This window comes from Jaculus jaculus, chromosome 15 (genome assembly GCF_020740685.1).
Source record: "Jaculus jaculus isolate mJacJac1 chromosome 15, mJacJac1.mat.Y.cur, whole genome shotgun sequence".
NCBI classification, from domain to species: Eukaryota; Metazoa; Chordata; class Mammalia; order Rodentia; family Dipodidae; genus Jaculus; species Jaculus jaculus.
In genome coordinates this window covers 2,371,515-2,386,117 of record NC_059116.1, presented here as the reverse complement: position 1 = coordinate 2,386,117, position 14,603 = coordinate 2,371,515, and the positions used below count along the sequence as shown (strand labels likewise).

The following is a 14,603-nucleotide window of genomic DNA, read 5'->3' as shown; positions in this document are numbered from 1 at the left end:
CGAGTGCTGGGATTAAAGACAAGGGGCACCACATCTAGCTAATAGATTCTTTTTAAACAACTTTCTCCAAAGGAAAAGTTACAGGTGTGGGATCTAAATAATCAGTATATACTAGAGTATTCCAGGGGTTAGAGAGATGCCTCAGCTGTTAAAAGTGTCTGCCTTGGAGTATGCCTCTTGCAGGAAAGCACAAATATAAATAACTATTCTTCATTCATACAACAAAATTTAAATTTCGTTGGTTGCAATCAGCTTTGCATTGCTGGCAGAAAACACCTGACCGAGAACAGCTTGTGGCTTACAGAGGCGAGGGAAAGCTCCACAATAACAGGGGAAAACAATGGCTTGAGCAAACGGTGGATATCACCTCCTGGCCAACGTGAAGTGGAAAACAGCAGCAGGACAGTGTGCCAAACACTGGGTTAGGGCAAGCTGGCTGTAACACCCATAAGCCTGCCCCCAACAATGCACCACATCCAGAAGGCTCCAATTCCCAAACTGCCTGCTACCAGCTGAGGACCTAGCATTTAGAACACATAAGTTCATGGGGGACACCTGAATCAAACCACCCCCGTTGGTAATACTGAGGTGCTAACTGTGTGGCTAAAGACATAAGTAAATATGAGTTCGGAGACATTAGAAGAGTCAAGAAGGCTCCCCGAATAGACAACTCTGCTAGGCCTGATGGGACAGCAGAAGTCTTCTACACAAGAGCCAGCCTATCAAAGGAAATGATCTGAAAAGAGAATGAGGCAAGTGAGAAGGACGAAGGGCACTGGAATTCCTACCAGGAACAACCCAGGGCTGGAAGGTGGCTCAGTGGTTGAAGGCACTGGCTTGCAAAGCTGCCAGCTCAGGATTCGATTCCCCAGTCACCCATAAGCCAGTCACAAAAACTGGGGCAAGCATCTGGTATTTGATTGCAGGGGCAAGAGGCCCCACTGCATGCAAATAAATTAAAAAATCAACAAGGTATATAACAGACATTGGGATGCCTTCTAAAAGCAATATAAATCATGTTTTATTTTCTGATACAATGTACAGCTTCCATCAGTTTCTTTCACTCAAAGTCTCATCTCTTGCTACAAATAAAAGGTAGACACTTAAAGAAAACATTTCAAAAAATAAAAATTAAGGAAAAATTTCTAGAATACTTCTATTAATAAAACTCCCCATTTATGTCACAACAGTTTTATAAACTATCATGACATTACAGTTATTTCTGTATTCCTGTTAGGTATTTGAAAGGAAAACCAAGCTTTGAACCTACATTAATAAGCTTGGAAAAGCATGACATATTTAACAGTGACCTTCTGGAAGGACTGCATTTCCACAGCAACAAGACTTACTCTGAATTGTGTCACCAAAGAAGATTTCTCTCAAGGAAAGCAAGCCAGCTCAAAGCAGGAAGCAGAGCCTGGTGAGCTACAGGGCACACGTGCAGGGCAGACTGGCAGGCTCAGAGGTGAAGCTGTCAGACGCAGACTGAGACTGTGGACCTCGGGGTCTTTACAGAAGCCACCTGGAGTGCTGATGAGTACCATGCAGCCAAGACAGCATGGATGTTTCCACAAGCACTGCTAAGAACTGAACCAGACCAAGGTGTTGGCAGCACACAACTATCTTAACACAATTGATTAAAACTGAAAAGTGGGCAAATTAACCATCACATCACAGGAATCTACATTTGTACTGCTTTCCACTGAAAAGCTGACAAGCTAAGTCACAATGAAATGGAGTCACAAGGGAATTATTTTAGGGAGGGGAATTATACATCCAGAGCATGCAGATTATTAAAATCATCTAATGGGCTGGGAAAGTGGCTTAGTGGTTAAGGTGTTTGTGAAGCCTAAGGACCCTGGTTTGATTCCCCAGGACCCACATAGGCCAGATGCACAAGGTGGCACATGCGTCTGGAATTCATTTGCAATGGCTACAGGCCCTGGTGTGCCCATTCTCTTTCTTTCTATCCCTTCCCCCCCCCCCTAATAATAAAAATAATATTTTTTCATCTAATACCATATTTTATTAATTTTAATAGAAATGCTAAAAAAATTATGACTTCAAAATATTGTACATATGTTGCTTTTATATTATTAGATTTATTGAAGTTTAATAGCATAATTCTTTTTATATTTATTTGCACATATGTGTATGTGTATGCACACACTGCAAATGAATGCCCGTGTGGCTTTACATTGTTGGCTGGGGAACTGAGCCCAGGCTGGCAGGCTTTGCAAGTAAGTGCCTGTAACAGTGAGCCATCTCCATAGCCACTCCTACTTTCTCAGAGTCAGTCCCTCCCTTCCCCAGCCTCCTTCCCTCTCTCTTCAGTCTCTCTCCTCCAGGATCACATGTAGCCCAGGACAGCATGGCACTCTGTAGCAATGGGTGAAGTTAGCCTTCTCATCCTCCTGCTCCACTACCACCCAAGTGCTGAGGCTGCGGGTGTGCACCACCATGCCCCGACTGCTCAAGACCTGGGAACTGAACCCCAGGCTTCATGGATGCTAGACACAGTCCCGTTTTATAACTAATGTTTTCAGGGGAAATGCTATCTACAAAATTTTAGTATTATCATATACATATGCTCTCATTCGAGATGCTTCTTAAAAACAAAAAATAGGATTTCTGCTTAAGATGACAGAGTAGGAACCACGCCAAAGCAGCCTGGGGGAGAAAAAGCAAAAAAACAACAAAACACACTCTTTTACTAAAAAGTAAGGTATGTAAGAAATTATCAACCACAGCAAAGAAGTAGGAGATCCAGAACGTCTAGAGCCCACATAGGCAGGCAAAAGCGGCTCTAGTAGCGGCCACCAGGTGCCCATGGCCACAGCTGCAAGGCTCCTCCACCTGAGCCACAGGAAAAGCCAGGTGAAGGGATTCGCCACTCACACCAGAGCTCCTTGCAAACACAAGAAACATGAAGGGAGGATGGCAGGGACCAGAGTTGCAGCTCGTGAGGAAGAGAATCATGACGACCAGCAGGAGAATTTCAGTCACCATCCATACCCTCCTCTCCCCCACCACCTGCAAGCACCAGAGACCTGGAGAAGGGAGCTCATCTATACTGTACCTGGCACAGGCGATCAGAGCAGTGACCCAGCAACCCAGCCAGCCTACCTGAGCCCACAGCACTGCAAAGGTGGAACCCAAGCAGAAGCACAGCATAGTTGAGACCAAAACCACTCCAAAAGGTAACCGGGATTACATACCAGGTCAGTACCCACCAATTAAGCCTGACATATAGGCTTGAATCAGAAGTGCTAACTGCACCTTCCATGTCAGGATAGATTCTATATTAAATCTGATGGATGGTCACATTTGCCATTCTTTTTTTTTTTTTTTTTTTTTTTTCTTTCGAGGTATGGTTTTCATTCTAGCTCAGACTGACCTGGAATTCACTATGTAGTCTCAGGGTGGCCTCAAACTCACAGCAATCCTCCTACCTCTGCCTCCCGAGTACTGGGATTAAAGGCATGTGCCACCACACCCAGCTACATTTGCCATTCTTAAATAAGCTACATATTTGGGGCTTGTCATTTGTTGCTTCCTGATTTATAGTGTGTTTGTCTCCTCTTCTGTCATTTCTTGGGGAATGGGTCTCACTCGGTCACAAGCTGACCTTGGAACCCTCCACAGACCAGAAATCTTAGCTTCCCATATGACAGAACTAAGGGTGTGGAGCAACACACATTCTTAGGGACTGTGACTTTGTTAGAGAATCTGGTTGTCATAATACCTACTCTTGCATAAATACTCTGTGCTGTTTTTCATTGAAGGTATATATTGTTTACTTAAGTTTTAGAATTGGCCTGTATTTTGTTCCACCCAGACTATTAGAATACTCTCCTAGAAGGCAAACCCAACACCTAGGGTCACTTTTGTGGTTACTCTGAGAGTCTTAAGCGCCATATCTAGCACCTTAAGCTCCTACCGTGAAGATATATAACATCAGATTGATTAATGCATCTAATAATACTCCAGATATTAGAAAATCCAAACATTAAATTAATCCAAGATACAAAGCCTCTACATTATAATACAAGAACCACAAAAAAATCAAGACACTATAAATCCACCAAAAAGTATTAATCCATCAGAAATGACCTCCAGTGAGAATGAGTTAGAGGAAATGCCTGAGAAAGATTTCAAAAGAATGATTATAAATATGCTCAAAGAAATCGGGGAGGAAATCAACGGAATGAAAGAAGAAACCAAAGGAATCAAACTTCTTTGACCAATTTAATGATATGAGAAGTTCAATACAAGACATGAAAAATGAAACAGAAATAATAAAGAAAAACCAGCCAGAAAAACTAGCAATGAAAACCACAGTCAGTCAAATAAAAAACTCTGTAAAAAATCTCACCAGCAGAACGAATGAAGGAGAGATTATCTAAACTAGAAGACTAGGTGGCAGATCTAATACAATCCAACAAAGAGAAACACAAACTAATAGGAAGGTATGAATGGGAATTTCAAGATATTCAGGATGCTATGAAAAGATCAAACATAGGAATTCGGGGTATAGTAGAAGGAAAAGAATTTCACTCCAAAGGCATGGTAGGCATTTTCAACAAAATCGTAGAAGAAAACTTCCCCTCAAATTAAGAAAGAGATGCCAATGCAGATACAGGAATCCTTTAGAACACCAAACAGACAAAACTTGGAAAGAACCTCTCCCCTCTCCATATTACAATTAAACTACCAAACACACAAACCAAAGAAAATATACTGAAAGCAGTTAGAGAGAAAAATCAAGCCACATACAAAGGTATGCTCATCTGGATCACAGCAGATTACTCTGCACAAACTTAAAAAGCCAGAAGAGCTTGGAATGATGTAGTCCAAGTTCTAAAAGATAAAACTGTCAACTAAGGTTACTTTATCCTGCAAAGCTATTCATTCACGCCTTTAATCCCAGCATTCGGGAGGCAGAGATAGGAGGATTGCCGTGAATTTGAGGCCACCCTGAGGCTCCATAGTGACTTCCAGGTCAGCCTGGGCTAGAGTGAGACCCTACCTCACAAACCAAAAGGAAAAATAAGAAAAAGAGGTAGGAAGATTGCCATGAGTTCAAGGTCACCCTGAGACTACATAGTTAATTCCAGGTCAGCCTGGACCAGAGTGAGACCCTACCTTGAAAATGCAAAAAAGAAATTAGAAAGGTCACAAATAAACAACTTAATGCTTCACCTTAAGGCCTTAGAAAAAGAACAAGGCAAACCAAAAATCATTAGACAGGAAGAAATAATAAAGGTTAGGGCAGAAATTAATGAAATGGAAACCAAAGAATCAATGAAACAAAGGGTTGGTTCTTTGAAAGTATAAACAATATTGATAAACCCTTAGCAAATCTGACCAAAAGAAAGAGAGAAGAGACACAAATTAATAAAATTAGAGATGAAAAAGGTAGTATCACAACAGATAACAGAAGAATTCAAAAAATCATAGGGACATACTATAAGAACATATACTCCGCTAAGTTTGAAAATCTGAAAGAAATAGATGATTTCCTGGATTTATATAACCTACCAAAATTAAATCAAGATGAGATTAACCACTTAAATAGACCTAAAACAAGTATGGAGATCCAAGCAGTTAAAAAAAACCTCCCAACTAAAAAAAGTCTAGGCCCAGATAGATTCACTGATGAATTTTACCAGACCTTCATGGAAGAACTAAAACCAATGGTTCTCAAGCTTTTCCATAAAATAGAAAAGGAAGGACTGAAGAAATGGCTTGATGGTTAAGGGACTTGCCTGCAAAGCCAAAGGACCACTGTTCGATTCCCTAGGGCCCACGCAATAAGCCAGATGCATAAGGTGGAACATGCATCTGGAGTTCACTTGCAGCAGCTGGAGGCCCTGGTGTGCCCCTTCTCTCTCTGTCTATTTCCATGTCTACCTCTACTCCCTCTCAAATAACTAAGTAAAAATATTTTCTTTTAAAAAAGGAAGGAATCCTACCGAATTCCTTCTACGAAGCCAGCATCACCCTGACACCAAAACCAGGCAAAGATAGAACAAAAAAAGAAAACTACAGGCCAATCTCCCTCATGAACACAGATGCAAAAATTCTCAAAATATTGGCAAACAGAATACAATATATCGGAAAGATCATGCACCCTGATCAAGTAGGCTTTATCCCAGAGATGCATGGATGGTTCAACATATACAAATCAATAAACGTAACACATTATATAAATGGACTGAAGGCCAAATTCACATTAGATGCACAAAAAGCATTGGGACAATATCCAACATCCCTTTTATGATAAAAGTCCTACAGAGACTTGGAATATAAGGAACATATCTCAACATAATAAAGGCTATTTATGACAAACCTACAGCTAACATAATACTAAATAGAGAAAAACTTGGAGCTTTTCCACTAAAATCAGGAACAAGACAAGGGTGTCCCATTATCCCCACTTTTATTTAATATAGTACTGTAAGTCTTAGCCATAGCAATAAGGCAAGAGACAAACATAAAAGGAATACAAATTGGAAAGGAAGAGATCAAGTTATCATTATTTGCAAATGATATAATTCTATATGTGAAGGACCCAAAGACTCTACCAGCAAATTGTTAGAGCTGATAAACACCTATAGCCATATAGAAGGATACAAAATAAACACAGAGAAATCAGTAGACTTCCTATATGCTAGCAACAAACACAAAGAGGGTAAAATCAGAGAATCACTCCCATTCACAACTGCATCAAAAAAATAATAAAATACCTTGGAATAAGCCAAGGAAGTGAAGGATCCGTTACAAGGAAAACTTTAAAACACTCAAATGAGAAATTGCAGAAGAAAACAGGGAATGGAAAGATATCCCTCATTCTTGGATTGGAAGAATCAATATTGTGATAATGGCAATCTTACCAAAAGCAATCTACACATTTAATGCAATCCCCATTAAAATTCCAATGGCATTCTTCACAGAAGTAGGAAAAAAACAATCCAAAACTTCCCTTGGAAACACAAAAACCCTCAAATATCTAAAACAATTTTGAGCAACAAAAATAAGCCTGGTGGTATCACCATACCTGATTTTAACCTACACTACAGAGCCACAGCAACGAAAACAGCATGGTACTGGCACAAAAACATACATGAAGATCAATGGAAGAGAATAGAGGATAGTGATATAAGTTCAGGTAGCTATAGCCACCTGATCTTTGACAAAAATGCCAAAAATACTCATTGGAGAAAAGACAACCTCTTCAGTAAATGGTGTTGGGAAAATTGGATATGTATCTGTAGAAGGATGAAAATAGATCCTTATCTTTCTCCCTACCTTGAAAAAAAAAGAATGAAATAATTAAATCTCTGTAGGAAAAGGATTAGCATATGATACTACCCATGGAAGTCATGAATAAATTAAGATTCTAATTTTTTTTTTTTTTTTTTTTTTTTTTTTTGGTTTTTCAAGGTAGGGTTTCAATCTAGCTCAGACTAACCTGGAATTCACTATGTAGTCTCAGGGTAGTCTTGAACTCACAGCCATCCTCCTACCTCTGCTTCCAGAGTGCTGGGATTAAAGGTTTGCACCACCACACCAGGCAAGATTCTAATATTTAAGATACACTATTCTATCCTTAACTATAATCTACTGCCAATAGGTTTCAGAAGGGATAAACAGTATGAAGTTTCACACTGATCTTGAGATGAACCAGACTGTAAACACATTCTATGCTCCAATAAATGTGTATCTAACCAAAGCAATATGATCTTAAGATACTGTGAAGACTGGAAACTGTAGTAAGGATAGAGCACCGTGACAAGAAGGTGAGTTAAGATGATGAGACTTCTGAAAGAAAGAGAAAAACAGACATTGCAGAGAAGAGCAGTAATTCAAGGGGGTGATTTTTTTTTTTTCCTTTGAAAGTCTCAATGTTCTATGACATGATCTTCTGGGAGGGCCAGCCTATTGTACAGAACCAGGTGATACTGGCATATTTCTAAAACCTATAAAATATACCAAGCATCAGACCCATGTTAATTTCCCCTTACTGCTTGTCTAGCTCTCACATGCAGAAACAAGGGGTCTCTCTGTTCTAGGATCAGGGGCATTTTCCCAGGAGCACCACCACCTCCTCAGGCTGGGTACTCCCTTGGTGCCAGGCCTTCTGTGCCTTGCAGACAAAACAATGGGCGTACTCTGTGGGCACGGGGGAATATGGGCATGCAGAATGGCACAGTAGAGAGGTAAACATACTTGCCACAGCAGCAAGGAAAGAGGAAAAGGTTGGGCAGGTGCGCTGAAGTTCTCAGAGAGCATTCTCACATCAGCTGTCAGAACAGCATGTCCAGTTAGGATCAGAGTGTGACACTGCTCACGGAGAAGGACATGAAGATTATGGGAAAACGGACGAAGACAATGAAGACCACTGTGGGTGCCAGAGAGAGCTGGGTCACGAAACACACAGAAGGGACAGTAGCTGCTTCCTGGTAACAACATGTGTCTAGAGCTCAAGAGCTGGAAGGACATGGCTTCTGAACATCTGAACAGCAGCTGACCAGGTTACGCGCTCTTACTGCAGTGGTACGCAGTAAACTCTCGAGGAGCTCAGCAGACGTCCCAGCACTCAGTCTCACGGAACACGGGGGATGAGTGGGTGGCACAGGAGCCCGCACTCACTTCTTGCTCAAACAGCCCTGAGCCGTGAGCTGCAGGTCTGAAAACTGCAAAGTTCTCTGGTCAAAGGCAAATCACAAATTTAAAAGTGATTCATAGATTTTGAGGCACATCCATCATGCTTTAAGGTTTTTGCAGCAGCCAGTGGAATGCCTGTGTTCTCACCAATGCTGTATCCATCAGCAGCTGCAGCAGCTCCAGCAATTGTCAGTTAGGGTGGATGCAAATATGCCCACCAGCCCTCACTTTTCAGTGAGGCAGACTCCATGCGGTAAAACCAACTTCAACCTCACGGCACCACCCACCTCTCATCACACAGGCATCTCCATCCATTTCTTCTCTCCCTCATACTGCCACCAGAACCCTACCTTGAAATCTGAAATTTCTCCTCATTTGGAAACTGAATTCAACTACTCAGAAAAATAACAAAGATGCTTTTCCAAGGTAGAGATTGAAAGGCCACAATAACATGGAGCTGAGTAAGATATGCTGGGTAAGTGGGAGAGTGTGAGTCACGCTGACTAGGAAAGAGCCAAGCTCTCCTCATGTCTGGCTGTAAAATGGGGAAATGAAGAACCTCTCCAGTTTAGAGTTCTCACTTAGAAGATGACTTTGAGACGGGCATGGTGGTGCATGCCTTTAACTACATCAGTCCGAGGCAGAAGTAGAGGATCACCATGAGTTCAAGAGCACCCTGAGACTACATAGTAAATGCCAGGTCGGCTTTGGCGAGACCCTACCAAAAAAAAAAAAAGTAATTAATTGAAGAAATCATGTCCTCATTTTACACGCACTGGATTTTGCATTGAAGTTTCTTAACAATTAATTTTCTAAAACTGGGCATGGTGGCACGCACCTTTAATCCCAGCACTCAGGAGGCAACACAGATCACTGTGAGTTCAAGGCCACCCTGAGACTACATAGTAAATTCCAAGTCAGCCTGGGATAGAGTGAGACCCTACCTCAAACAAACAAAAAGAAAATTAATTTTCTATGATGTCATCAAGTAATACATCTTAACTCATTAACATAGTATTTGATTTTTCCCTAGCTACACCTTTTGCCTGTCTTCCTGTCTTTTTCTTCTATATGTATGACACCTTCAACATAAAACATATCTTAAGACCTAGGGAAGCAAATCATCCAGCATAGGGCTGGAGAGATGGCTCAATAGTTCTGGCACTTGCCTGCAAAGTCTAAATACCTGGGTTCGATTCCCCAGTACCCCCATAAAGCCAGATGAACAGGGTGGCATATGCATCTGGAGTTTGTTTGCACAGGCTGGAGTCATTGGCATACCCATTCTCTTTCCCCACACCCCCCCCCCGTGTGTGTGTGTGTGTCTGCTTGTGTGTCTCTCCACTTGCAAATACATAAATAAAATAATAAAATAGGGGTGGAGAAATGGCTTAGTGGTTAAGGCATTTGCCTGCAAAGTCAAAGGATCCCGACTCTCCAGGAACCAGGTAAGCCAAATGCACAAGGGGATGCATGCATATGGAGTTCATTTACAGTGGCTGGAGGCCCTGGCGTGCCCATTTTCTCTTTCTATCCCTGCTTCTTTCTCTCTCAAATAAATAAAAAAATAAAATAAAATAAAAAAAATAAAGCAAAACAAATCATCCAACATAATGATTGCTTTACGCAGGTTAATGCATTCCAAAATCATTTCTTAAAGTAAATAAAATGATTCGCTAATGTGAATTTTCAATTCCACAAATAGTGGTTTATATTATTTCTTTTATTTGAAATGGTCAGCAAAAAGAAGAGGCCTAAAAAAAAAAAAAAAAGGAAGGAAGAAAGGAAAAGAAAAGAAAGAAGAGGCCTTGAGGAAAGGAGTCAAATAAATATGAATAAGAATAGAAGGTAACTGGCTCACTTTATCAGCCTGTTACCATTGACATACTAACTAGGAACAATCAAGAGATATATGTATACACAAAACACTAGTCAAATGTCTTCAGTGAGCTTGAAGGTCCATAAATTATAACTGCTAGACAACAGTAATTTAACTCCTATATTTCCACAAAATAACTCATAGCATTTCAAAAACTGTCTTTCCCCTGAACAGGCCAGTGCCCTAACATTATATTGTTCCATCGTTTAATAGTCCCAACTAGCCCAGGCCACCACTACCATTATAATCAACAACAACAAAAAAGAAAGAAAGAGAGAAAGAAGGAAGAAAGACAGCATAACATAGTGGTTCACTCCTTTAATCCAAGCACTTGGGAGGCAGAGGTAGGAGGATAGCTGTGAGTCCCAGCCTGAGAATTCCAGGTCACGGTGGGCTAGATCCAAACCCTACTTCAAAACACCACAAAAAAAAAAAAAAAACCTGTAGTTTTATTAAATAGCACCAACACATTTTCAAAAAGATCCCTGATTGTTAATGTTTTATACATACAGTATGTTTTTCAGAAGAAGGAAATAACCCAGGCATGGTGATGCACACCTTCAATCCCAGCACTCAGGAAGCTGAGGTAGAAGGATAACTGTGAGTTCTAGGCCAGCCTGGGTGGGACTAATTTCAGATCAGCCTGGGCTAGAGCAAGACAAAACCAGGGCGTGGTGGCACATGCCTTTAATCCCAGCACTGGGGAGGCAAAAGTAGGAGGATCACTGAGTTCAAGGCCACCCTGAGACTTCCTAGTGAATTCCAAGTCAGCCTGGGCTAGAGTGGGACCCTACCTCAAACGAACAAACAAGAAAAAAAAGCTAGTTTTAAAGTTCTAATATATAGTACACCACTAAAGTTCAGTGTGATCTTAGCCTCTTGAGGTAGGCACAAAAACTAGTTTTAAAGTTCCCAATGTCAGGTTTGTTACAGGGAGAAGCCAACACCACTTCCTCTAACTTTTAACCAGAATTTATGTTCAATATAAATGAAAAATCCCTAGACTGCAAGGCTCAGCACCCCAAATTTTAGATCTGCACAGTGACGCTTAAAGTAGAAACTAGTCTCTTCAATTCATCCAAATCGTTGAAAGTGTAGCTACAGGCAGAGCTACAGGCAGCAGTAAGAAAAAAGAACATTGTGTCTTTTAGTTGTTCTGTTAGGAAAGTAAGGGTCTATGTCAGGCACGGTGGCGCACACCTTTAAACCCAGCACTAGGGAGTCAGAGGTAGAATGAGTGCCTTGAGTTTGAGGCAAGCCTGAGACTACATTAGGGAATTCCAGGTAAGCCTAGGTCAAAGTGAGACCCTACCTCGAAAAACCAAAAATGAAAAAAAAAAAGAAAAGAAAGAAAGAAAGTTTCTGGGGAACTTTTAAATAAGCAGTCAAACAAATTGACGTTTAACAACGAGGTATTTCCTATTTATATTGGCTCATGATCACACCTTAAGGTAAATAGGAGCTGCTAGTTGGGGTAAATTCAAGGTAGTTTTCCATTCTCTATAGTAATAAAGGCATCTTCAACACATTATTTTCGTTTCTTCTGTGCCAACAATCTCCAACTGTCCTGCCTCTGCACAAGCGAGAAACAGAAAACAAACCAGAATTTTTAAACAAAACGTCAACACACAATTTCTGTCCAAAAAACAAGTGATTCCTGTAATCTAGTTAGTGCATAAACTGCACACGTCCACAGAAAGTCATGGTTTCTCATTTTGGTCCTAGAGGCAGTGCTACTGGGAACGGAATCCGCGGCTGCTGGACTGACCCTAAGGTCAGCTGCATGGACATATCCACGCTGTCCGTGATGCAGCCGGACCCGCCACGCTTCAGACGGGCAGGAAGGGCCCCAGGCGAGTGGCTGCAGAGCGGAGTCACTGTTAACCTCGGGAGCAGGGCTGTTCTGACAGCGGGCGCAGCTCGGGCCGAGGGACCCCAGCAGCAAGGAATGCAGCTGGCAACCCTTCAGACCTGAGTCCCAGGGCGCGGAGCGGGGGACGGGCCAGGCGCGGTTCTCGGATGGAGAGGGCGCAGGGGCAAGGCGAGCCGAATCCTTGCCCCGAGCGCTGTCACTACCCCGCAGGGCCATCTCCGGCTGGCCCCGGCCTCCCTGGACCGTCCCCGGGGCATGCCAGTCCCCGGGCAGACCCAGGCGCTGTCACTAGCAAGGCAAGGGTCCCCCAAAGAGCTCGGCAGGACCCCGCGCTCATGATGAAGGCCCCGAACCCGAAGGCGAAGCTCGCACCGACCTGGCGACCCTCGACCCCGCTGGCCCCGGGAGGCCCCGCGCACCTGTCACAGCTTCATGGCGGGCCGCGGGGTGGACAGACGGACGGATGATGTCTGCGGGGTCCGGCGCCGAGGAGGAGGACCAGGACGAGGAGGACGGGCGCACGCGGGTCTCGTGGAAGCCGGCACCGCCCCGCCCCGCCCCGCCCCGCCCCGCCGGCCCTCCGGCGCCCCCGCGAGCCGCTGCAGTCAAGCAGCTGACCCGGGCCTCCGCTGTCGTGAAGGACACGGCGACTGTCGCAAAAGGGAGCGGAGGCGGGAACAGCCCAGCTGGCTGCGGCCCAGGCCCCGCCCCCGACAGGCGCCGAGCTGTTACCATGGAGACTCCGCCGCCATCGCCGCCGCGGGAGGCCCGCTCCGGGCTCTTCCGGCCCGGGAGGGAAGCGGGGAAGAAGTGTCCCGTGCTCCCGCGGGCCGGCGCCTCGTCCTCCGCGGCTGCAGCGTGTGAGCGACCGCGGGGGGCCACGCCTCGTTCCCGCAGCCGTCCCCGGTCACTCAGTAAGGAGTGCTCGTGCTGTCCAGGAACTTAGACGAGCCGGGGGTCGGCCACTTCCTCTCCGGTGTTGCATGGATGGACGGATGATGAAGGAAAGAGCGGATGAATGGCAGCCAAGTGAAAACAGTGCTGCCCTGGCGGCTAGCCATCTCTCCAGCCCAATAAATAACTTACTCGTTTTATCCAAAGAGACTATCCACATAAACATTTAAACAATTTAAATAAATCAGTTCAACATATGTTTACTGATCCCTAACTGAAGGTAAAGCTGACAAAACAAGAATCTGATATATTTGACTGAGGGGGGGAGTCTAGTTCTACTTCCTTCTGAGATTCCAGAGATCAGGAGGGAATTCTTCAAACAATGGGAAGTTTGTGAGAGCAGCTAAACAGAATGACAGCTGTCAACCAAGATAATAAGTTGAAGTTCAGTACAATACAAAAAATGCATAAGGGAATGGAGGACAAAATAGATTACTTCCGGTGGGAATAAGGAAGTATAATCCCATTAGAAGAAGATCTAGAAATATGGATAAGATTTGGAACAGAAAGAATTGAGAAAACTATCACCAGTGTTGAAATGTAAATCATAGGTTATATATATAATACATATGCATATATATGTGTACATTTGATGTAGGTACAGGGAATGAAGTAGATGTGATAGGAAAATGTGGTATTAGAACCTACCTATGAATGCCCTGTGGGGTACTTCTTTTTTTTTTTTTTTTTTTGAGCATTGTTTTTTTTATTAGCATTTTCCATGATTATAAAAAAAAATCCCATGGTAATTCCCTCCCTCCCCCACCCACAGGTACTTCTTTAATAATCTTTTTTTTTTCTTTTTTTTCAATGTAGGGTTATGCTGTTGCCCAAGCTGACCTGGAATTCAATATGTAGTCTCAGGGTGGCTTCAGACTCACAGCAGTCATCTTACCTCTGCCTCCCAATTTAAATGCTGGGATTAAAGGCATGCACCACCACACTGGGCCTAACAGTCTTTGCCTTGAAGTTCTCTCTTGCTTTAGTAGAGATTTTTTTCAGACCCAGTAACTAAAAGATGACAAAAGGGCTGGAGAGATGGCTTAGCCTCCCTGAAAACCCAAAGGACCCAGGTTTGATTTTCAGAAACCCACGTAAGCTAAATGCACAAGGTGGCACATGCGTCTGGGTTGAATGCCCTGGTGTGCCCATTCTCTCCCTCCTCTCTCTCTCTCCCTCTTTCTCTCTCAAATAAAATTGAATAATATTTTAAAAGATGATCAGATA

General features: G+C 43.1%; 1 protein-coding gene across 5 annotated transcripts in view; it reads right to left on the bottom strand.

Annotated features, from left to right (window-relative positions):
- Wdr7 (WD repeat domain 7) overlaps positions 1-12,977 on the bottom strand; it is a 314,228-nt gene extending 301,251 nt beyond the window's left edge. For 2 of the 5 annotated variants that reach the window (XM_004654765.3, XM_045134799.1), the window contains exon 1: positions 11,995-12,122. The gene's annotated coding sequence lies outside the window, so the exon portion shown is untranslated. Of the gene's footprint in view, positions 1-11,994; positions 12,123-12,798 lie in introns of those variants that run through there. The other 3 variants (XM_045134797.1, XM_004654764.2, XM_045134798.1) reach the window with 3 other exon arrangements.
- Positions 12,978-14,603: the final 1,626 nt, after the last annotated feature.